Source organism: Dendrobates tinctorius, unplaced genomic scaffold (assembly GCF_039654945.1).
Source record: "Dendrobates tinctorius isolate UK_male_01 unplaced genomic scaffold, ASM3965494v1 ptg000366l, whole genome shotgun sequence".
Taxonomy (NCBI): domain Eukaryota; kingdom Metazoa; phylum Chordata; class Amphibia; order Anura; family Dendrobatidae; genus Dendrobates; species Dendrobates tinctorius.
Genome location: NW_027362032.1, coordinates 4,783,100 through 4,808,831, shown reverse-complemented (window position 1 = coordinate 4,808,831; position 25,732 = coordinate 4,783,100).

The window sequence follows — 25,732 nt, the reverse complement described above, 5'->3', positions numbered from 1 at the left end:
AAGGGCTTGGATATGCGGTTTGAAGGAGAGATCAGCATCAAGGATTACCCCGAGGCAGCGAGCTTGTTTGACTGGGGAGAGTGGGCAGCCATTTACTGTAATGGATAGGTTTGTTGGGGGGGTCACGTGAGATGGGGGAAAGATGATGAATTCTGTTTTGTCCATGTTAAGTTTCTGAAATCTAGCAGAGAAGAAGGATGAAATAGTGGACAGACATTGAGGGATTCTGGTTAGTAGGGAGGTGATATCTGGTCCAGAGATGTAGATCTGTGTGTCATCAGCATAGAGATGATACTGAAAGCCATGAGATTCTATGAGCTGTCCCAGGCCAAAGGTGTAAATGGAGAAGAGCAGGGGTCCTAGGACTGAACCTTGTGGGACTCCGACAGATAGGGGGCGAGGTGAGGAGGTGGTGTGTGAGTGGGAGACGCTGAATGTCCGGTCTGTTAGGTATGATGAGATCCAGGATAGGGCCAAGTCTGTGATGCCAAGGGATGAGAGGGTCTGTAATAATAGGGAATGGTCCACTGTGTCAAAGGCAGCCGACAGGTCCAGGAGGAGGAGGACAGAGTAGTGTCGCTTGCTCTTGGCGGTTAAGAGGTCATTGGTGACCTTAGTAAGGGCAGTTTTTGTCATGGGAGTTTCTATGTTCCAATTAGAAATCGTCCAGACCTGAATAAGTAAGATGCTTCTTTATTGGACATGCCGGCATGGAGAGAGAATGACAGCCACACTAGGTGTGGGCCGTCCTCTGTCTAACTCAATACATATTCTTAAGAGTTTAAATAGCAAAGCCAAAAGGGTGTTGGAACATATTGCGTTTGCAGAAATGGCATATACAATTTGCTTAGCTGTTACTATTGTTATCTGCGCTACCAGAGTAGTCACGCAAGACAAGGAAACCTGCTAACGTTCACAAAAAGTAACACCCAAAAGTAACACCCATGTATTACATCAGCTGAAAAGAGTTTCAAAGTCTTAAGCAAAAATAAATGGCATATATGCAGTCATGTGCATAGATACATACCGTATATACATACATATATATACATATACACACCCATACATACATACACGCATGGGTATATATATACACACATATATATATATATATATACACATACACCCATGCACACAAAAGAAAGAACTTTATTACAATTATTATAACATTCCCTCATCTTGTAATAAAATCATCTATCTGTACACATTGGGGACAGATTTCTTTTTGTCAGATTTCACAGAAGATCTTCATATAATCTAGAGGGAGATTAATATGTTCAGTATATTTATCATTAAGTCCAAAAATTTTCATTCTTTCGTTGGATTCCAAGGTCTCCATTCCTTGATACATAGGTTTTGTTATGGCAGAGTCAGTCTTTGAACAAGTCCTCTAATGCATAGAATAGCGCAGCGTCCACAAACAATCAGCACTCCGGCCACGATGGTAAGAGATGTCAACGCAGAAATGAATAATCCGGACTATTTCCCAAACCATCCTTCAGTCCAGGAATATGTCGTCATATCCAGAGTTCTCTGCTAATTCATTAGACGGGGCAGTCAGTCCATCAAGAGCTTTGAAGATACTCCCATCGGGATCTGTATCAGGGATAAAGGGTGCAACAAAATCCTCCAATCATTTTATATACACCTCCCTTTTCTGCTACTAACTTGTCTAATGCCATCCTATTCTGCCAAGCCATGAGAGGAGTTGGTCCTAATTGCTCAGCTGTCCCTTTAACTGCATCTCGGGTATAATTAACAAATCTCTGCTGGTTATAGTATAAGTAGTTTATCCAATCTACATTCATTTTTATAATCGCCCACCAAATTATGGATTCCCACCCAGCTGCTACCTGGATCCTAGCCTTGTACTCGGTGGTCACTCCCCTGGGAACTCCAATGTCATCTATGTAGATACTAGAATGGAAGGATCCTTGCGGAGTTTCACGCTTCTGTCTCTTCCACTACGTACCTTTGGCCATATCCCTGTTGACAACAGGTGGAACGGCATGATTGGCTGGACCACCGCACAATCCCCTCGGGAACCATGTGGTAGTCTGGCTCTTATGCTTTTATCACCGCATAACCACCATACATCCGCTCTCAGGGTAGTGTGGTCTGACCATATGGCTGAGTACTTGGCCCTGTGGGAGACAATGATCCATTCTCTACAAGAATCGCCTTGGAGCTCTCCGAAGTCGTGTCCATGCCCTGGAAGACTAAAACAAGTATAGTTACCAGGATTAGCAATCACCTGTGGTGGGACATCCGGTTTCTCAAGTGGAGGATATAAAAATGATAACATTTTACATTTTCCTTCACTTTCTGAGCAGTTATAAGTTTTACTATATAACTTAAATTTTTAAACCTTTTTGCAATGTAGTTAAGCCATTCTAGCCATTCATTCTTCTCCTCACAGCCTCTCTCTAGAGCTAGTTTATCTTCATTAGTTAGGTTAGACAATCTAACTATGAACCCTATAGACTCTGTTATGGTTCTCTCTGGCATACCTTCCTTGGGTCTATGTATGCTATTATTCTGAACTTCTATGTAGAAATATCATATTGGGTCTGTTCCTGACATATCAGCTCTTCTAACCTTTGGTCCCTCATCTTAGGGTTTTTTAAAAGTTCTCAGTAGCTGATTACAATTATTCTTATTTGTGTAAGGGGATCTCCTTTTTCCTACTGGGGAATCAGGCTTTAAATCTATGTAGCCATAAGGCTTATACCTATAGTCTCGGGCTACAATGTCCATGGTGCTTTACTCCAGTCACACACATACATCCCCTCTGCTATTAGAGCTCATAACACAAGCATACTTATCAGACTGCTAGTTTCACAGCTTGTTCCCTGTCTCTGCATCATTTATACAACAGACAGAAATCCACTAACATGGCGGCCTCCTGCCCGATTTCAAAAGTAAGATTGAAAGTCTTAAATCTGAAACCATTCTACCACCCTGGACCTTCCTCTCCTGCTGGGTCTATTACCCTCCAATCTCCCATCACTATGGTCACGAAGAATATACATGTGACTAACCCTGATGTACACATCCTAGATCTGACCGTCTTGTCCGGGTAGGGGGATGAATGGGAGACTTCACCAGTTTGAGACAAGCTTTCCCTTGTGGAAAACCTCCCTTTGTAGCTGGACTTTGACAAGCAAGTCAGATCCTACTCTGTCCCTACCTGTCTGACAAGTTTACAGTATGAGAGATGGATCCAGGAATCTTGACCGCAGTAGGAGAAGTCCACAGGACTTGGTAAGGACCTTCCCACTTAGGATGGTGCTGGTGTCTCTTCTTTATCACCTTCACAAGGACCCAGTCTGCAGGTTTCACGATCTCAGGTTTTGTTAGTGGGTTTCCTGGAACAAAACTACGAGTAGAAACTTCTTTGTGAGTTAATATCTTAGCCATATATTCTGCTAATGTATAACCAACTTCCTCATCTATCCTTCTAAAGAGTTTTTAGTTGAGGTGACAGAAAAGGTCTCCCGTATATGACTTCAAAGGCTGTCAGCACTACCGATGTCCGTGTGACATACATATTTAGTACAACCAATAGGAGACAGTACAACCAATTTTTCCTGTTTCCTGCATGGTCTTTGTCAACCTATTTTTCAAGATCCCACTGTGTCTCCCCACCAGTCCGGCTGACTGAGGATGACAGGCACAGCGGTTTCCCAACTCAATTGACAATGTTTTAGGTAATAATAACATTACTTAGTTTACTATATATTTTCTGGAACCCCAAATCTGGGTATGATTTCCTTTAGAAGGGCCTTCGGTAAAATTAATGCATCAGGGTGGACAGCTTCAATCCACCTGCTGAAAGCATCCATAATAACAAGGCCGGACTCTTTCCCTCACACTTGTTCAATAAAATCCATACGAATGTGTTGGAATAAGTATTCAGGGTGAGGACATTGTCCTCTCTCTGGTCTCAGGTTCCCTTAGGAATTATTTTTTGAATAAATAATGCAGATTAAACAAAAAATTGTAATAGTTAGTAAAGCCATACATCCTAAATACCTAAGATATGATCTCTACCATCCCTCCTGTTGAGACATAGCTTATGCCATGGCTCAATACTGTGACATATCTTAGGAGGTCACTGGGCAGTTTATACATATAGGTCATCTTTAAAAATAGCCCCTTTGGTTACCAATTTTTTTTTTCTTTTTTTAATGCCAATAGCATGTCATCCACATATAAGAGTATCTGGCTCCTTCTGGTGACTCACATTGAGCTAGGTTAGCCGATTTTACCTGGAAAACAATAGTAGGTGATTCACAGTACCCTTGTGGGATTCTGGTGAATGTACACCTGCTCCCCTTATATGTGAATACAAACCAAACCTGGCTATCTGGATGTACCAGGATGCTGAAGACATTACTGACATCACTGTAAAGACCTTATGTTCCGGCCTCCAGTCATTCAGCAGAGTATGGGGGTCTGGCACTGTGGGGGCTCTTAGAATCACAGCCTCGTTTACAGATGGAGGCGCCCTCCCTACTGGAAACAAGGTTGTGTTACAAGGTGAGCTGGACAGGATATAATCACCCTTATTATCAATCCCACATCTGCAGGTCATGAGGACCACAAAGATTCTGGGTATGTGGTCAATTCTTCCTCTAATTCTAGGAGAGGATCAGCATTTCTCACTCGTTCCCCTGCCTCGCTGCAGGTGGACACTGGGTTTACAAATGGTGTTCCACTTTAGTACTTGTGAATATGCCTGCAGTCTGGTATTGTAAAATGAGCCATCACCCAAATCCTCCCATTGTTACTTTCCTTACACTCTCCAACAAAATCACCAAGGAATTCCATGATCTACCTTCACATCTGGAGAGGGAAACATGTGGCACGAGGCCTCTAAAAAGCAAAAACAACAATTTAATTTGTTCTGACAGTTTACAACTGACGGCACAGTTCCCTTTATAATCCCAGTATATGGTGTGCAAAGAACAATCTAGAGCATGAAAATTCTCATATTTTACATCAGGACCCCTAAAATACCTGTAGTACATGGAGCAGTGTAGTTCTTCAGGTGTGTGAACATCTACATTTGTGTACCTTTATTGCTTCCTTGATGAAGGACTCAGTAATAAAGGATGGTCCTGCAGTTATTAGATCTAGACTGTAATAGTATTTGGATTCTCCATACCCCTGGAGCACCATTGTCTCAGCCATGGATGTTACCTATACTCCTGCAGCAGTAGGAAGTATTCCCGGGATCAGGGCTTGCATCATATCCCTCCCACACAATTGATATAATTTGTGTAATTGCACTCTTACCTGTGCTGAGGGCCCGGTGTCTCCACAGGCGTAGACAATAGTTCTGTGTGTCTTACCATGCGCTCCTTTTACTATTATGCAGGCAGCAGACAGTCCAATAGTAGGTATCTCTTCTGGATGTTCTAAGGTTCTAGTGGCTCCTGAATCAACAAGAAAAGTGACCTCATGGCTTCCCACAAGGAGAGTTACTTCTGGAAATACAGTGTTTTAAATGTATTTCTACTTTAGCCAAATTAAATGTTTCCTCTCATTACACTTTTCCATTTCTTGTACCAAATGTTCACATTTTATGAAACTAAGTTTATCATAAAATACAACCCATCTGTCAGGGACACATTCAGGGTCTCCTAGTGGTCCTTTCTTATCTCAAAACCACAACCACATTCCACAACAATCCTCATGTTCATAGCTTATCTCCCCACCTCAGGACTGTGTGCTCTGGGTGGTGCCTTCTCCTAGTTTTTAAAGATTGAAAAGACAATGTCAGGGATATAGAATTTTTACTCTCTATTTGTTATAATATATAAGAGTTAGGCCTATAAGTTACCAATAAGGACACATTGCACATTTGATCTGAAGACTGTTCTCTCTGGATACCTGATGAAAAAGGACCATATCCGGTTTCATTCCAGGGATACCTTCTTGGTACAATCTTAATAACTTTCCAGCCATCAGATGAAATGGTCAATAACAATCCTGCCTTATAATGAGGACAAGACCTTAAAATATATATATATCTATATGGGACAAAGTCCCATAAGGATGTTACATAAAATTCTTAAACACAAAAGACAAACAAGATGAGGACTATACACAATATAAATCCTGGAGCACAATGGATTTCTACCCACTTATAAGAAATCTGACAGATATCAGTGGAATTCATAAGTCAACAAGAAGATAATAAACCAATAGCAACAATACAATTACTGCTAGTAATATCCAGAATCTAAATAATCCTCACTGATTACACTATGTCCTAGGTATTTACCAGCTTGTACCTCTATATCGTGCCACCTCCATTCAAGGAAGGCCTGTAAGGGGCGAGTGTGACAACACAGTGTAACAAACATGAAAGTCCCCAAGGGCTATGGTCACTGATATGACAGATACATATACTCACAAGGACTTCTGAACAGTACAAACACGATTTTCAGTTAGGAACTGGACATACACACATACACAGAGACATAAAAGACAAGAGAGTAAAGTTCCCTCATACTCCTAGACCTGAGGTGCTGAGATAAAGTCCAATGACACCGCCTCTTTATATCCAGAGACATTCCCGTTCTTAATATCAGGTATTCAGAGCACCACCGGCGCGGACTCTCCTTTTCTTTTATGTTATTAAAAGAAAAACATATAACATAACAACATAGAATATTCTCTGTGGGGATCAGGTGGCGTGTACCTAGGTGATGTATACCACTATAACAACCTATGATTTGTCTCCAGTCCACAGATGACTGTTAACCACACCTACTGGACTCCCTTATACAGTCAGGATTTTATATTCCAATCCTCATACATTCACTCAAGAGAACATTCAAGGAGTCTCATGTGTAACATAAAACATATAGTTATGGCGTTTTAGTTCTATAATTTTAAATGACAGACAAAACAGCACACTTAACAGAAAACAACATTCAACAAAGTACAGAAGACAAAACAATACCAAAAAAAATTCATCTTATACTGGGTTCTATTATAGGTTAATCCAGCGGATTCCTTAATCTGACGAGAATCTCCCTCGATTCTCCCATCTAGATCAATTTAACGTTCACACAGAGTTTTTTATTCCACAGTAGCCTCACACTGGACACTGGCTTTATACCCATTCTACAGAATATCTTACAAGAATTAACAAACCCCAATCACTATGGAGCTTCGCAACTTACAGGAGTTTTATAATCCCAATTGCATGTAAACAACTTCCAACTTACAGGAGCCTCTCACAAACCCCAATTGGAAAAGTCCACAATCACAGTCCCAATTCAATTCCTAGAATAACATTCATACTGGATTAACAAGGTTACCGAATATAATGAAAATTATTAAATGTTCTTACCTGTATTCAGATACAGACGATTCCCAGAGATCCTTAGACTATACGAAATCCGTCACTTCCCTTCAGTCCGGTATAACTGATAATGCCCCTGTTGACGCCTAATGTCAAGGTGGAGGACTTACTTAAGGAGTTCCAGACTCCCCCGTGCACGGTTTACAGTGCTCAACGGTGAGGGAAAGGTGTTGGATTTCCCGGCCAACGCACCAAATGCCAGTGGAGTTTTAGTCTTCCAATTAGAAATCGTCCAGACCTGAATAAGTAAGATCCTTTATTTGTCATGCCGGCATGGAGAAAGATTGACAACCACACCAGCTGTGGGCAGTCATCTGACTCCATACAGATTCTTAAGAGTTTAAATAGAAGAGCCGAAAAGGGGGTTCAAGACTACTACGTTTGCAAAAATAGTACTTACAATATGCTTAGCTGTTAGCTATCCTTATCTGCGTTACCAGAGAAGAAAAGGTATGACTTTTTATTTTGTACGTACGATAAGGATAGCAACCTAAGCATTACACCCATGTATTACATCAGCTGAAAAGAGTTACTAAGCATGGCATATATAGTTGTGGCCAAAAATATTGACACCGCTGCAATTCTGTCAGATAATACTCAGTTTCTTCCTGAAAATGATTGCAAACACAAATTCTTTGGTATTATTATCTTCATTTAATTTGCCTTAAATGAAAAAACACAAAAAGAATTGTCCTAAAGCCAAATTGGATATAATTCCACACCAAACATAAAAAAGAGGGTGGACAAAAGTATTGGCACTGTTCGAAAAATCATGTGATGCTTCTCTAATTTGTGTAATTAACAGCACCTGTAACTTACCTGTGGCACCTAACAGGCGTTGGCAATAACTAAATCACACTTGCAGCCAGTTGACATGGATTAAAGTTGACTCAACCTCTGTCCTGTGTCCTTGTGTGTACCACATTGAGCATGGAGAAAAGAAAGAAGACCAAAGAACTGTCTGAGGACTTGAGAAACCAAACTGTGAGGAAGCATGAGCAATCTCAAGGCTACAAGTCCATCTCCAAAGACCTGAATGTTCCTGTGTCTACCGTGCGCAGTGCCATCAAGAAGTTTAAAGCCCATGGCACTGTGGCTAACCTCCCTAGATGTGGACGGAAAAGAAAAATTGACAAGAGATTTCAACGCAAGATTGTACGGATGTTGGATAAAGAACCTCGACTAACATCCAAACAAGTTCAAGCTGCCCTGCAGTCCGAGGGTACAACAGTGTCAACCCGTACTATCCATCAGCATCTGAATGAAAAGGGACTGTATGGTAGGAGACCCAGGAAGACCCCACTTCTTACCCCGAGACATAAAAAGGCCAGGCTGGAGTTTGCCAAAACTTACCTGAAAAAGACTAAAACATTTTGGAAGAATGTTCTCTGGTCAGATGAGACAAAAGTAGAGTTTTTTGGGCAAAGGCATCAACATAGAGTTTACAGGAAAAAAAAGAGGCATTCAAAGAAAAAACCACGGTGCCTACAGTCAAACATGGCGGAGGTTCCCTGATGTTTTGGGGTTGCTTTGTTGCCTCTGGCACTGGACTGCTTGACCGTGTGCATGACATTATGAAGTCTAAAGACTACCAACAAATTTTGCAGCATAATGTAGGGCCCAGTGTGAGAAAGCTGGGTCTCCCTCAGAGGTCATGGGTCTTCCAGCAGAACAATGACCCAAAACACACTTCAAAAAGCACTAGAAAATGGTTTGAGAGAAATCACTGGAGACTTCTAAGGTAGCCAGCAATGAGTCCAGACCTGAATCCCATAGCACACCTGTGGAGAGATCTAAAAATGGCAGTTTGGAGAAGGCACCCTTCTAATATCAGGGACCTGGAGCAGTTTGCCACAGAAGAATGGTCTAAAATTCCAGCAGAGCATTGTAAGAAACTCATTGATGGTTACCGGAAGCGTTTGGTCGCAGTTATTTTGTCTAAAGGTTGTGCAACCAAGTATTAGGCTGAGGGTGCCAATACTTTTGTCTGGCCCATTTTTGGAGTTTTGTGTGAAATGATCAATGTTTTGCTTTTTGCTTCATTCTCTTTTGTGTTTTTTCATTTAAGACAAATTAAATGAAGATAATAATACCAAAGAATTTGTGTTTGCAATCATTTTCAGGAAGAAACTGAGTATTATCTGACAGAATTGCAGGGGTGTCAATACTTTTGGCCACAACTGTACGGAGAGGAGCCAAGTGCCAAGAGCCCCGAGCAGCATTTTAAAACTCACACATGACGTTCCATCGGAAGTGATGTGCTGGAAGCTGACCGGAAATTAGATAATTTCATGAGGAAATTGTGACGGCACTAGGAATGCTTCAGATCCATCACCATGCCCTCCTCCAACAGCGCAGACAGCAGGATCACCTTGGAATCGGGGATGCCGGCCATGTAAGTGGATCATGATATGTCCTGCATCGGGAGGCTCAGGTGGGCACTACAATGGGAGCCAGGCTGCTATAGCATCTTTATAGAATTTTTCTTTATTTCTCTCTTTTTCTTTCTTTCTCTATTCTTTCTTTCTTATTCTCTGTTCTGTCTTTCCCTCATTTTCTTTCTCGCTCTCTGTTCTTTCTCTCTAATCTTTCTTTTTTCTTTCTCTCTCAATGTTCTTTCTTTCCCCTCTTTCTTTCTTTTTCTTTTCTCTTTCTTTCTCTGTTCTTTCTTTCTTTCTTTCTTTTCTTTGCTTCTTTCTTTCTCTCTGTTCTTTCTTCTTTCTCTCTGTTCTTTCTACCTCTCTTGCTCTCCTTTCTTTCTGTTTTCTTTTTTCTGTTTTCTCTCTTCCTTAGTGCCAGTCAGTGTGCCCATAATGCCAGCCACTGTGCCCTCAGTACCAGTCAGTGTGATCAGCAGTGCTAAATGGGTGCGGTTGGGCGTTGACATGGGTGTGACTAGTTGCGAAATGGATGTGGCCGGGGCGTCGCCTAAAATTTACAGTTTTTGTCCCTCTTTCCCTTCTTCAAAAGTTGGGAGGTATGATAGGGGCGGCTATGACCAGGGGGTCTGGTTGCCCAATGGATAGCGGTTCTGTCAGGAATTCTGTCACCGTGTACAAAATGGGACAGAGCTTTGGGAGGAGTACTGTACCTAAAAGCAATAAATAGGACTGAGCTTAAATACTGGGCACAGCTGTGACTACATGTTATATAGTTGTGTTACTCTCCTCTCACTTCTTGTAACCTACAAGTGTACAAAGATATTATATAGTCACCATGTGACTAGTGGGCCTGTGTAACTTCAAATGCCAGCGCTGAATTTTAGTCCCAGTCCAGCCCTGTTTAAGGATAAGCGCACAATAAAAGTCAATATTACCGGCTGACAAACAAAAGTCTGTTTTCTTGACCAACCAGAAATCAACACTTAAATTTAAAGCCGACATACAGATAACATTCTATAATTCTTCGTTTGCTAACAAATAGTCATCTGGTTAATTAAGATACAATGCTGTATGTCTTCACAATGCCAAAAGTAAAAAAAAGGTTTTAAAAATATTAAAAAAAATAAAGTTCAAATCACCCCCCTTTCAAAATAAAACAATAAAAAAATCAAACATACACATTTATCATAGCGGCGTTCAGAATCGCCCGATCTATCAATATAAAAAATAATTAACCCGATCTCTAAATATTGTAATGAGAAAAAATGTCAAAACGCCAGAATTACTACTTTTGACCGCTGCAACATTTCATTAAAATGCAATAAAGGATGACAAAAAAATCGTATCTGCACCAAAATGGCATCCATTAAAAATGTCAGCTCGGCACACAAAAAATAAGCTTTCACCCAAAGTTATTTTTACTGATACAGTGGGTATGGGAAGATTTCAGACTCCTTTAAATTTTTCACTCTTTATTTCATTGCAGCCATTTGGTAAATTCAAATTCATACTATCTATTCCTGACACTGGAGGGGCTTATAAACTTACGAAGTATATAGTTTAAGGTCTGCGATCTGCCAATATGTGGCTAGTTTTCTGACTGTTTCGGATAACATGATACATGAATTTAGGGTTTTTTTTTCCTTTAGTCTCGTTTGAATATAGGTCAATATTAAATAGTCTCTTGATGAGTCGTCTTTGGTGAGGACGATGAAACCTGTAGAAATGAGAGGCTTGGAGAGTGAGCGTGTATACGTCACCTCACCCTATATACTGAACTGTGGGGTACATGTTTTTTCTATTAGTCACCTATTATCTAACCTTCAGGGGGTGAATTATGGGTATAGTTTTACACTTGGAATTAATGAAGTTTAGTTTTATCCTTTTGTCAGCAAACATGAGGAATGACAAGAGACAACCCATTTAAGAAGATTTAATTTTAGTGAAAACTATTCCAACATTAAGAACATAAAAAGTCTTCTCCCCTATGTGACATCTCTGATGTTTATTAACAGCTGATTTCCAAGTAAAATATTTCCCACATTAAGAAAATGAAAAAGGTTTCTCCTCTGTGTGACTGCTCTGATGACGATCAAGAAGCGCTTTCTGGTTAAAACATTTCCCACATTAACATGTAAAAGGCTTCTTCCCTGAGTGAGTTCTCTGGTGCCTAACACAATTTGATTTCTTGCTAAAACATTTCCCACATTCTGAACATGAAAAAGGCTTCTCCCCTGTGTGAGTTCTCTGGTGCTTAATGCAATCTGATTTATTGTTAAAACATTTCCCACATTCTGAACATGAAAAAGACTTCTCCCCTGTGTGGATTCTCTGGTGCTTAACACAATCTGATTTATTGTTAAAACATTTCCCACATTCTAAACATGAAAAAGGCTTCTCCCCTGTGTGGATTCTCTGGTGCTTAACACAATCTGATTTATTGTTAAAACATATCCCACATTCTAAACATGAAAAAGGCTTCTCCCCTGTGTGGATTCTCTGGTGCTTAACACAATCTGATTTATTGTTAAAACATTTCCCACATTCTAAACATGAAAAAGGCTTCTCCCCTGTGTGATTTCTCTGGTGCTTAACACAATCTGATTTATTGTTAAAACATATCCCACATTCTGAACAGGAAAAAGGCTTCTCCCCTGTGTGAGTTCTTTGGTGGATAACAAAATGTGATTTCTGTGCAAAACATTTCCCACATTCTGAACATGAAAAAGGCTTCTCCCCTGTGTGAGTTCTCTGGTGAGTAACAAAACGCGATTTCCATGTTAAATACTTCCCACATTCTGAACAGGAAAAAGGCTTCTCCCCTGTGTGAGTTCTCTGGTGGTTAACAAAATTTGATTTATGTGCAAAATTTTTCCACATTCTGAACAGTAAAAAGGTTTCGCTCCTGTGTGAATTCTCTGGTGAGTAATAAAATTTGATTTCCATGTAAAACATTTCCCACATTCTGAACATGAAAATGACTTCTTTGCTTTAGGAGCAGTTTGTTTTTTAATGCCTCTTTTGTGACTTTGATTTTCCTTAGTAGTCGGTAATGAATCAGAAGATGGGACCTGTTTCATAGGATCAGATGACAGATCTTTGCTGTGAATGGATGATGATATATCTGGAGTAATAGCAATCACTTCAGTTGTATCTTGTAGGATCTTAAGATCATCAGATTTAAAAGTTGAAGATGTCAGCTGTCCCTCTGATCTCCTGGTACAGTCATCTGCTAAGACCAAAAAAAAATTATTTTAATAAAATATCGTTGAGTTTTATATTTTTGAACATTTCTACTTAAACTGTCCATAAAAATGGCAAGCTATGTAAAAACTTTAATTATTTACCAAGACAATGACAGTTCACAGTCTAATAGAAAACCTTGTTGGATGAGCCAGTAGTGTGCGGTGTTCAACTGTCTGTTCATTCTGCCTCCCAAATATCGAATAAAAAGAAACCAATCAATGTTATGTAGGTGAAAATAATACCAATTCTCATCTCACAAAAAACAAGTCCCCACTCAGGTCCATCACCTGTCAATGGAAAAACAGAGGTTCCCGCACTATTAGTGGCTCAAAGGCTGTTGAAAAGCAACAAGGTTTCTATAAACCAATCCAGCAAAATCCGCTCTCACTTCGGAGTCTTGCAGTGTGCACAAACAACATTTAGGATCCCTGTATTTAGCAATATTATAGTGAGAAGAATCCACTTAATTTGCGGTGTCTCCTGGAGGACAATCTGGGCACTATGTGCTGGGTAATAAAATGGCAAATGTCTAATTATCACTCTCCAACATCCACTGAGTGTTAATTTCCGATAAGTGGCTGTGGAGCCAAAATGTTCACTCCTGCTAAGGATTATAACCCTCAGTGAATTAATTTATAAAATGGAATCACTTTATGGGATTTCGACTGTTCTGGTTTCCTGTCATTTAGTTATATTAGGGCATATGCATATGGTGTGTCCAATCTCATCCAGGATCTGTTCCTGCTGTCCAGCTGGAGTAATCTGCTCCCTACTTCAGCCAATTGGAAAGTACCACACCCTACTAAAGCTCAAAGCACATGGCCGGAATCTGCCAGATACAGCGCTGTTCTCCTCTGGTTCAGTCCTCTGTGCTCAGCTTGCGGCTTGTGTATTTGCTTCCTGCTGTGACCGTGGCCCGTTTACTGACTACTCTTGTGTCTTCTGATTCTGTATTCTGTCCTTCTGGTTCTGACCCAGCTACCTGACTATTCTTCTTGCCATCGAACACCACAGAATAGCAGGTAACATCATGGTCCAAGCCTAGGGGTCCCAGTGTAAGTCCAGATCCATGTAATGGTGTTAGATGAGCAAGGCAATCCTTGGGATATGGAAAGCAGAGGGTGTTCATGGTGGACATCTTTTGAGCTGCCAGGTGACCATGAACAGTGCTCCCAATACATTCAAAGAAAAAAAAAGGGGGTTTCCAGCTTCCAAATGTACAAAAAAATTTATTGAAGGCATAAGAACAGAGATAAACGGACATGCCCCATAATGGCGGAAAGCAGAGCAAAGCGTTTCAAACAATACATTCTTTTTGAGCTTGAAAAAGAACGTATTGTTTGAAATGCGCTGCTCTGCTTTCCGCCATTATGGGGCATGTCCGTTTATCTCTGTTCTTATGCCCTTAATACATTTTTTATACATTTGGAAGCTAGAAACCCCCCCTTTTTTCTTTGGATGTATCTCACGTTTGGCTTGACTGAAATCCGAGCTTCCATGCACCACTATTAGCCGGGACAGGTGAGCTGGTTACTCTTTTTTCATTATACTCCCAATACATTGTGTCTGCAAACTATTCCAGCTAGATCTGCCTTCATATAGCTAAATGGCGCTCCTTCCCTTCTGAACACTGCCATGTGCCCAGACAGTAGTGTACAACAGTATACAGAGTATAGGGTGAAGCTGGAAAATAATTTGTAAGATCCATTTGTTTTCTATTATCCTTTGTGAAGAATTCCAACCTTACCACCACATAAAGTGACACACGTCAGATATTAATAATGGGGCCTGATTAGGAACTACTGAAATGATCAAACTCAACAGTCTTCCTTCATCAGTAATAAATGAGTAACTAGTGATGAAACCTCTCTGGTGTAATTAGAGTATGGGGCTCGGAGACTTCACAATCTATACTACCCTAAGCTTCAATATTTTCTGTCAGATGAGTTTCAAGAAGAAATATTAGGCATTTAAAGAGAACTGTGTATAAGGCCGGTTTCACACGTCCTGATATTTCCTGTACCGGAGATGTACATGTGTGTAATACTTGTGGCACACGTGTGACAACCATGTCCCGCCCGAGTGCAGCATCAGTATCACATGGACGGCCGGCAGGGAAGAAGCGCTACAGTAAGCGCTGTTCCCCGGCGGTGGGTGCTGAAGACACTCTCATCATTCTCCCCTGATCTGCCGGCGGGGGGAATGATGAGAGTTATATAAAAGTCAGAATGATGACAGCAGGTGCGGGCTTTTGGGACTATTACTCCCATCAATCTACACCTGCGGCTAAGAACAGTGACAGCAGGAGCGGATGATTGGAGTATTCCTCACCCACCGCCGGCGCTATAACTAAATAAATGAATGAAAAAAACGGTGTGGGTTCCCTTGTATTTTCTATAACCAATCTGGAAAACTCACAACTGGGGGCTGCAATCCTCATCTGTCAGCTTCAGCAAGGCTGGTTATCAAGAATAGAGGGCTCCTGACACTGTTTTTTTTTTAACTATTTAAATAAATAATTTTAAAAAACGGCATGGAGTCCCCCCATTTTTGACAATCAGCCTTGCTACAGCAGACAAGACAACTGGGGGCTGGTATTCTCAGGCTTGTAAGGGGCCATGGATATTGCCCCCCCAGCCTAAAAATAGCAGCCCGCAGCTGCCCGGAAAAGGCACATCTATTAGATGCACCCATTTTGGCGCTTTGCCCGGCTCTTCCCACTTAGATGTTAGTTGAGGATAACTGTGTTTGTTATTTTTGAAAAAGGAAAACTGTTTTGTTTTATTTCTACACTGTGTTCCAAATTATTATGCAAAAAATATTTCCTCATATTTTCTCTAAATTACCTGTATGAATTGCAGTCATTGTTATTTTCCAGTCATCTACTATTCTAGTATAATTGCAATGTTTTTGAACAAACTGCCTATGAAAACAGTATATTTTTTAAAATAATAAAGACTCAAAATGCATGTTCCAAATTATTATGCACAGCAGAGTTTTCAACCTTTTTATTTTTATTTTCAACAAAAAAATGGTGAATTGTGAAATTATAAGCATTATCAGCTTATTACAAAATGAAATCAAACAGTTTTCAAGTCAAAACTTTATTCTAGGTGATGTGACATTTGCACATAGGACCCCTTGTTCGAAAGAAGCTTCTGAACTCTCCCGTCCATTGAATTTGTCAGTTTTTGGATGGTTTGTGCTTCAATTGTTTTGCATGTGGACAGAATACCCTCCCAGAGCTGTTGCTTAGATGTGAGCTGCCTCCCGCCATCATAGACGCTCCTTGTGATGATGCTCCAGAGGTTCTCAATGGGGTTGAGGTCAGGGGAAGATGGTGGCCGCACCATAAGTTTGTCCTCTTTTATGCCCATAGCAGCCAGAGATGAAAATGTGTTATTTGCAGCATGAGACGGTGCATTATCATGCATGAAAATGATCTTGCAGCGGAAAGCACAGTTCTTCCTCTTGAACCATGACAGGAAGTGCTGTGTTTGTGTTTTCATCTTATTTCACCGACAATACATGTTGGGGGCTGTCTATTGCTTTGGGGTCTGCTCTGGGGCAGTTTAGATTTTCCCTTTCTTTCTTTAGGCTTATTTAGTTCTCCAGCCGTGACGAGGCGCCTAGGACCACTGTAGGCACGCTCCATGGCTACTGCTAGTTGTGTGGATAGGATCAGGGGTCTGCAATCCGCTAGTTACCAACCTCTCCGGTTTTCTGGGCTTAGCTTGCTTTTTGTTTTTTTCTCCTTGGTGACTCATTCATAACAGATTATGGAGTTCATCTTTACCCCTTCAGGGATCCTAAAGGGGCCGACAATCTCTCTCCCCATGATTCCAGCCCAAAACATTACTCCACCTCCTCCTTGTTGGCACCTTATCCGTGTTTTCATGGGGTGTCCATCAACCAGCCATCCTACACTCCATCCATCTGGACCATCGAGCGTTGCACGGCACTCATCGGTGAACAGAACAGTGTGGAAGTCAATCTTCATGTATCGTTTGGCCCACTTGTGACGAACACAGGCTGTAGAGGAGGGGGGTGGCACTGCTCTGTGTGTGTGTGAAGGGAGGAGGGATGAAGCTGCAGAGCTAGCAGCCTGGATTGTCATATCTGCCGGATCTTTCTGGAAAGTTACAACAGAAAACATCATATTTTGTGGACAAAACCCCATACCTCACAGACATTGTACATCACACCTCCCCCCTTAAGAGGGCGCTAAGGAGGCATTACCTCTCGGTAATCGGCCATGCGCACCTCAGCGGGTTCGCCCCGGCGGGACAACCCATCGGCATTGCCGTTTTCACTGCCCTTCCTGTGTTTTACAGTGAAGTCGTACTGTTGAAGGGCAAGGCTCCAGCGGAGCAACCTTCCATTGGTTCCGGACACTGTGTGCAACCAGCTCAGAGGGTTGTGGTCAGTTACCACCGTGAAGGCACGCCCGTACAGGTAGGGCTGCAAACGCTGCAGTGCCCACACCATGGCCAGACACTCCTTCTCGATGGTCGAGTATGCCACTTCCCTCGGCAAAAGTTTCTGGCTCAGGTACAACACGGGGTGTTCTTGGTCTCCCGAGTCGACCTGGCTAAGCACAGAACCGAGGCCAAACTCGCTGGCGTCGGTCTGTACCAGAAACGGGCGACTGCTGTCGACTGCTCTCAACACTGGAGAGTTGCACAGGGCTGCTTTCAAAGCTTGGAAAGCCGCCTCACAGTCATCTGTCCAGTTGACTGTTTGGGGTAGCCTCTGCTTGGTGAGGTCAGTCAAGGGTTTGGCAAGGGCGCTATAGTCCTGTACGAACCGCCTATAGTACCCTGCAGTGCCCAAGAAGGACTTCACCTGTTTCTTGGTCCTGGGGGTGGGCCAGGACACGATTGCGTCCACTTTTTCTGGCTCCGGACTCATGGAACCCCCGCCTACCCGGTGCCCCAGGTAGTGGACCTTGTGCATGCCTATCTGGCACTTCCCCGGCTTGATGGTCAGGCCTGCCTGGTGAAGACGCTTGAGCACCTCCTAGAGGTGCTGGAGGTGTTCCTCCAAGGTGGAACTGAAGACGGCAATATCGTCTAAGTACGCCACTGCGTACTCCTCCAGTCTCTCTGGAGGCGTGGGTTCGTATCCCACCGCTGCCACCAATATGTGACGAACAGCCCACCGCCGTTCGTCCACTTACGGGCGACACTAACGGGGGTCCCGCTGCCACCAAAATGCGACGGACAGCGGACCCTGTGTCACCACTATGTCACAATCCCACCACTGACACCGGTGTATCAGCGGACGGAGGGGCGTGACACAATGCCGGCACATGGCTATCACAGGCGCAGTGGGGCTTATCTTAGTTATCCCACCGCTGCCACCAATATGTGACGAACACAGGCTGTAGAGGAGGGGGGGTGGCACTGCTCTGTGTGTGTGTGAAGGGAGGAGGGATGAAGCTGCAGAGCTAGCAGCCTGGATTGTCATATCTGCCGGATCTTTCTGGAAAGTTACAACAGAAAACATCATATTTTGTGGACAAAACCCCATACCTCACAGACATTGTACATCACACCACTGGAGCCATTTCTGCTTGTGTGCAGTGGATAGAGGTGGTCGACAGGATGGCTTACGCACAGCTGCAAACCTCTGAAGGACCCTGCATCTTGTTGTTTGGGGGACGTTGGAGGCACCAGCAGCTTCAAAAATTTGTCTGCTGCTATGACAAGGCATTTTTGCAGCTGCTCTTTTAACCTGACGCAATTGCCTGTTGGAAAGAGTCCTCAATTTTTCCTTTTCAGCACGCACACGTGTGTGCTGGGAATCCGCTACATACTTCTTGATTGTGCGATGATCACAATGAAGTGTCTTGGCAATGTTGATTGTAGTCAGGACTTGACCTAAATACTCCACAATTTGTTGCTTCTCAGCAGCCGACACATCCTTTTTCTTTCCCATTTTGGCAAAAAATGTAGGCTGCTTAATAATGTGGAACAGCCTTCTTAAGTAGTCTTGCCTTTATTTGGACACACCTGATTTGCACAGGTATCTGCAATTGCTTTCAGTGATATAAAGAGCCCTGACACACATCACCATCAATGAGTTTAAATGACAAACAAAAAAATTCTAACCTTATCACTCCTAAACTCTTTTTGCATAATAATTTGGAACACAGTTTAATAAAATACTTTATTCTGACTGTGTGTTCATTTACCATGTAACTATGGGGTTAGTAATGGATAGACACCTTTCCATTACTAAGCCATGGGCTTGATGTCACCTGACAATACAAAGGTGACATCAACCCTCTAAATATGAACCCCACGTGCCACCAACTACAGGGCAAGTGGGAAGATCCGGGCAAAGCATCGGAATTGGAGCATCTAATAGATGTGCCTTTTTCAAGCAGCTGCCGGCTGGTTATTGTTTAATCTGTATTTGTAGTTTTCCGTTAAGGAGATTCTCGTGCTCTGGGGCGGGGCTGTGGGTTGGGCTGTGGGCTGGGCCTTATGTGGTGCTCTGCGTACATATTAATCTGTATTTGCTTATGAGACTGACTCCCTCCCTGCAGGTAACACTACTGACAACAGACTGCGCTTGAGTGTGCACCCCCCAACATCCAGCAACAGCACCAGTGACCGCTTACCGCTGCCAGACACCGACCCTACGCAACCGCAGGCAGGAAGCGCTGACCGTACTGTGCAACGCTTGACAGCAAACAGTGTAGAGTGCATGGCTCCCGTCGGAGACTTTGATTTACATCCACGGCTGCGGCCTTAATACCAGAACCCTCCGCCTCATCCGCTGAAACAACAGCCACCGGTACCCGGACACAGAGCAGCCCACCAAAAGGTCCCGGACTCTTCTTCACCGCTAAGAGACAGTGCCTCCGGTACATCCAGGATCGCTTCCTCAATGTGACGCGCCGTCTGCGGCGCCATCGTGGAATCTTCCAACCACCTCCCTTCGGACGACAGAGTCTGATAAGTTGAACCCTACATTTTTTCCTCTCCCGCCGTTAGCAATTCTTTTTTTGTTGTTACCATTGTTGACAGCTGAAGTCAAGCTGTCACTGCATAATATTGAACTTCCACATATTTGTCTGCGCAATACTTCTGTGCATCTTGTATATATTAACTCCCTGCGTGGAGAAAGCGTTGTTATCTTTTTCTCTGGTTATAAAAAGACACCCATTAACACTTGCTCTGCCCCGTTAGTCACTGCATCCAATGCACCTGCTAGTAACCTACAATTGGCATAGTTGGCAGGATGCAGTCTACCAGCACGGTGGCGGCAGACCAAGGAGTTGGGGACGACCCAAGGTCCAGGATATCATTGGGGCCATGCTGAATAATCTGCCAAAGTACACCGGTAGTAACACCATGCTGCGGAGCTGGACCAAGCAGATACGGGGCATGATGAGAATGCACCCGATGACCCCTGCTTTAGAGGCTGAGGTGGCCATTATGACCTTAGATGTGGAAGCCCGGGACTCGGTAATTTTACGGACCCCTAGCTAACGCGATACCTTCGGCAAGGTTCTGCAGATCCTAGAGGAGACTCATGGGGACCCAACTGATGTAGAGGAACTGAGGACTCACCTATTCAGCCGTATACAGAGGGAAGGTGAAACTGTGACCCAACATATGAACGCTCTGCAAGAACTTAATACCGCCACTGTTAGAAAGAACAGTGTGGGAGTGGACCCCATAGACGTAACTTTGCGAGACCTCTTAGTGACTGGACTGCGTGATACCCTGACAAAGCAGGCCTTGCGGGAGCGAGTATGGGTGAATCCTCACCAGACGTTTTCCAAAATAGGGAGTGAGGCGCGCACACGGGAGCAGGAGTAGGGGGTGGCAGTCCCAGTGGGGACGGCTCAGTGCACTGAAGCATCTGTGAGTGCGGTGGCCAAGCCCCAACGGTTTGAAGAAATGAGAAAAGAACTGCAGGACATAAAAAAAGAGTTGGCGGAAGTTAAGAGAAAGGCTGAAGCTGCTGTGACTCGCTCTGGGGCAGAGCCCTGCCATGATTCCAGAATGTACCGACAACAGCGACCCCTCACCTGTTATGAATATGGGGAAACAGGACACCTGACACGAAAATGTCCATGGCGAGGGAGAAACCAATATCGCTGCCCGTTAAACTAGAGGGCTCTGAGCTGGGGGGACTCTGCTTAGGAGCCAGAACAGATACGGGGGAGTAGTGGAAGTGCCACAAATTTAGTGTCTACGTGCCCGTTGATCTGGGCAGAATTCGAGGGGTGTGCTGCGCAATGTTTGGTGGATACAGTGTCCCAAGTGACTACCATGCCTGAGGCCTATTTCTGGTAACACTTCCCTGAAGCTATGAGACCTGAATGGGGAACCGTGATAAAATTGATGGTTGCCAATCCCGGTTGCAGGGGTAGCTTGGATGCAGATTTCTCTCTGTCGCAAAGACCTAGGACGGAGGGGTGTGGTCCTGACTCAAGGGGAGGAGACCCATGAACATACAGTCACATTAGGGATGTATATGCTAAAAAAGTTCGGAAGTCTCCTTTTCAATGAGCCCTCCCAAGAAATCCTGAAGCAATGGAGCTCCCACACCCCCCTCAGAGGAAAATCTTCCAACAGCTGGTGCGGGTAGCCCAAGCCCAGAAGTCGTGCCGAGAGGGAGAAGTGCTGGGGAAAGTGATTGCACCCTCGTCAGCGAAACTCGTGTTACTACCCGGACAAACATTAATCTCTCTGCCCGTCTGGGGTCGCATTCCCTTGGAAGGGGTGGAGATACAGATTGAGCCTTCTTTCTCGGAGCAGTTACCCTCGGGATTCTTGGTAGCCTGCTCTTTGGCTACAGTAAGAGGCGGGGCTGTTCCCGTTCGGTGTGTAAACCTAGAAGATCGAGATATCACCTTGTGGCCCCAAAGTGAAGTGGCCAAGGTAATGGGTTTGACTGAAGACATTCTGCCCTCCCAGATACTGCAACTGGAAGCTTGTTGGGGGGACCCCTAGACAGTGACAGTGATTTTAACCATGGCTACAGAGCCGGAACCTACCCTAGAGGGGCAAGTAATCCTGGAGCAGATGCGGGCTGAGCTCTCAGAGCTCACTCCGTCTCAGGTGCAGCAAGTAAAAAACTTCTTGGGACGATATAGAGAGGTGTTTGCCCGTCATGAGGATGATTTCGGTTGTACCACGGCCATTACTCACGAAATTCCAACTGGAGACTCCGCACCCATTGGGGAACGTTACCAGCAAATTCCCCCACAGCTGTATCAGGAGGTGAAGACGATGTTGGGACAGATGTTGCAAAAGGTTGTCAACCGAGAGAGCAAAGCCCATGGGCAGTTCCAATCTTTCTAGTGAGGAAAAAGGATGGCACTCTGCGTTTCTGCGTGGATTATCGAAAGCTTAATGCCTGTACCATAAGGGATTCATATCCGCTTCCCTGCATTAAAGAGTCCCTGTCTGCTCTAGGAAGAGCAAATTACTTCTCCACGCTCGACCTGGCCAGCGGATACTGGCAGGTGCCCATGTCAGATCAGGATCGGGCGAAGACAGTTTTCATACTACCCATGGGGTTATTTCAGTTCAATCGAATGCCCTTCGGCTTGGCCGATGCCCCCGGGACGTTCCAACGGCTGATGGAGAGATGCCTGGGCGACCTGAACTTTGAAGCTACCTTGATCTACCTGGATGACATCATGATAATGTGTGCAAACTGTAAAGCGCTGCGGAATATGTTAGCGCTATATAAAAATAAAGATTATTATTATTATTGTGTATGCGGCTTCATTTGAAGAACATCTATGACGCAGAGAGCAGATACTCAGTCGTCTCCAGAAACACGGATTAAAAGTAAAGCCACAGAAATGCCATCTATTTCATACCCAGATCGAGTACCTGGGGCATGTAGTCTCAGCAGAAGGCGTGAGGCCATCACGGGAAAGATCGCAGTCATACAGGACTGGCCTACTCCAGAAATGGTGAAGGATGTTCATGCATTCTTTGGCTTGACAGAATACTACCGTCGATTTGTGAAGAACTTTGCCCACCGAGCCCAGCCACTGCTGGATTTATTGAAAGGGGCACCGTCCAGTGCAAAGAGTTGGAAGATCCACTGGCAAGAACCGCAAGAGAAGACTTTTCAAGATCTCAAGAAGGCATTAAGCGAAGCCCGTCTTGGCTTACACGGAATTTACTCAACCGTTTATTCTCCACACTGATGGGAGTTTGCACGGACTGGGAGCTGTGTTGTCTCAGGTGCAGGGCGGACGAGAGATGGTGATCGCATACGCTAGTCGGTCCTTTCACGATTCCAAACGTAATCCTGACAACTACAGCTCCTTTAAGTTGGAGCTGCTCGCGTTGGTGTGGGCTATGACGGAGAGGTTTGCGGAATATTTGTCGAAGTCATAGTACGCATGGACTTCAACCCATTGGCGCATCTAGAAAATGTCAAATTATGGGCATGAGAACAGCGATGGGTGGCCAGAATGGCCAATTTAGGTATAAAATCGCCTACAAGAGAGGAGTGGAGAACAGCCATGCCGACTCTCTTTCCAGTATCCGCCATGCTGCCCCCGGACTGAGCAGAGATGAGGAGTTGGAAAATGAAGAGATTCCATGTTTCATGGAGCCCGCCAGGACTGTAGTGGCGACGCAGGAACAGCTGCGAGCTAAGACAACGGAAGGCATTTTGGGGCTGTCTTGGGACAAATGGGTTCAGTTACAGCAGAAAAATACAGAGCTCACCCTACTGCGATGGTGTGTAACTCAAGGAAGACTTCCCAGTACAGCCCAGAGGGGTGCTCTCTCCCCCGGAACCCTCTGGATTCTTCGCCAGTGGGAGTGACCGCAGATGAAGAACGGGCTATTATATCGGAAGATACAGCTCCAGACGGAGCTGGCTGCCACATGGCAAGTAGTAACACCTGAAACCCTACTTCCTGAAATTGCCCGTGAAGCACATGAAGGAGGAGCACATTTTGGCCCGGAGTAAACTTTCCGGTGGTTACAATGATTCATCTACCACCCTCGACTGCGGACAGAGGTTGAGAAGGCCTGCAGGAAATGCCGGCAGTGTGAACTGGCGAAGCCGCCTGAGCAAAGGGCTCCCGTCCAAACCATAGTGACATCCGCCCCCTGGAACTCTGGATGATAGATTATCACACCATTGGCCCAGCTCACCAGGGTGACGACTTCACACAGTTTGCCGTGGTGACTCCCACTCGTCACCAAACCGCAGAGTCCGCCGCTTACGCCATCTGTAAGAATTTTATTCAGATCTACGGCTGTCCCAAATGGATTCATTCGGATCGAGGTATCTGCTTCTTGGGGAAGATAATGGAGCAGTTGCATCGTCTGTATGGCATAGACATGTCTCAGACAACCCGTACCACCCGCAGCTTGTGAGAGATTCAATCGGACTCTGATTCAAATGCTTCGAACCCTAGAGGAAGACCGAAAAGCCCGTTGTCCTGAATATGTCTCCGAACTGGTTTGGGTGTACAATAATTGTGTACATCGAGTTACTGGCTACACCCTGCTGTTCAGTCGTGAAGGAAAAGAGATCACCGAGCTGGAGTTGGATCCTGAAGAAAAATATCCAGTCCAGGAGAGGACTGGAGAGATCACCGGCATTGTTTACAGACACTGCATCGGATGGTGCAAACAAGACTACGGGAGCTAGAACACTCAGTCAGGCCCCTTGCCAGGCAGCTGAGCTTCAAGTAGGAGATTGAGTACTGGTGAGAGAGAAATGTCCTCAAAACAAACTGGAACACCGTTGGGAGAAGGAACCTTATCGGGTGAAGTGACGAGTCAGTTCTGAGGGACCTGTTTACGAAATCCAGAGACCCTGTTACGAAGTCTAGAGACCCGATTTGACCAAAGGAGGTTCCTGAGGCCCTGGAGCCGACTCCAGCAGTTCTAGAAGAAAAAGAGGAAGAGGACGTCCTCACACCAAGTGACGGCCCTCCAGAAGAGTACATCTCTGGATCCCCCATCATACAGTCGGATTCCACCTCCCCAGAGAGCTCCACTACTCCTCCCAGCTTAAGACGCTCCGAATGGTCAACAGTTGGCAACCCCCCCCCGAACGTTATAAGCAAGACTAATTCGTATGGCAGAAGCGAATCCAGAGAAGGTGAAAGTTTTCTAACGCTCCCCGCAAATCTTCACCCGTGGAATGGCGAGCAAAAAGAGTGGGGGGATGTAGGAGGAAGGACCGGAACAATAAAGGCAACAGTGTCTCTGGGCCGATACCATTGGGATTGCCACTAGTGTTGAAGGGGGACAGAGAACATGAGCGGGACAGAGCTGTGACCTTTGCTGCAGGGCGGGTCTGATATAAAAAGGGGGGTGCGCGGGAACCTGGGGTCTCTGGCCGGAAGACAGGAGGTGCAGCAGGGGAAGGTTTGCTCCCTACCTGCGGGTAACACTACTGATGGCAGACTGCGCTTGAGTGCGCACCCCCAACATCCAGCAACAGCACCAGTGACCGCTTACCTCTGCCGGACGTCGACCCTACGCGACCACAGGCAGGAAGCACTGACCGTACTGTGCAACGCTTGACAGCTGACAGTGTAGAGTGCATGGCTCCCGTCGGAGACTTTGACTTTACAGCCGCGGCTGCGGCCTTGATACCGGAACCCTCCGCCTCATCCGCTGAAACAACAGCCACCGGTACCCGGACATACAGCAGCCCACCAAAAGGTCCTAGACTCTTCTTCACCGCTAAGAGACAGTGCCTCCGGTAC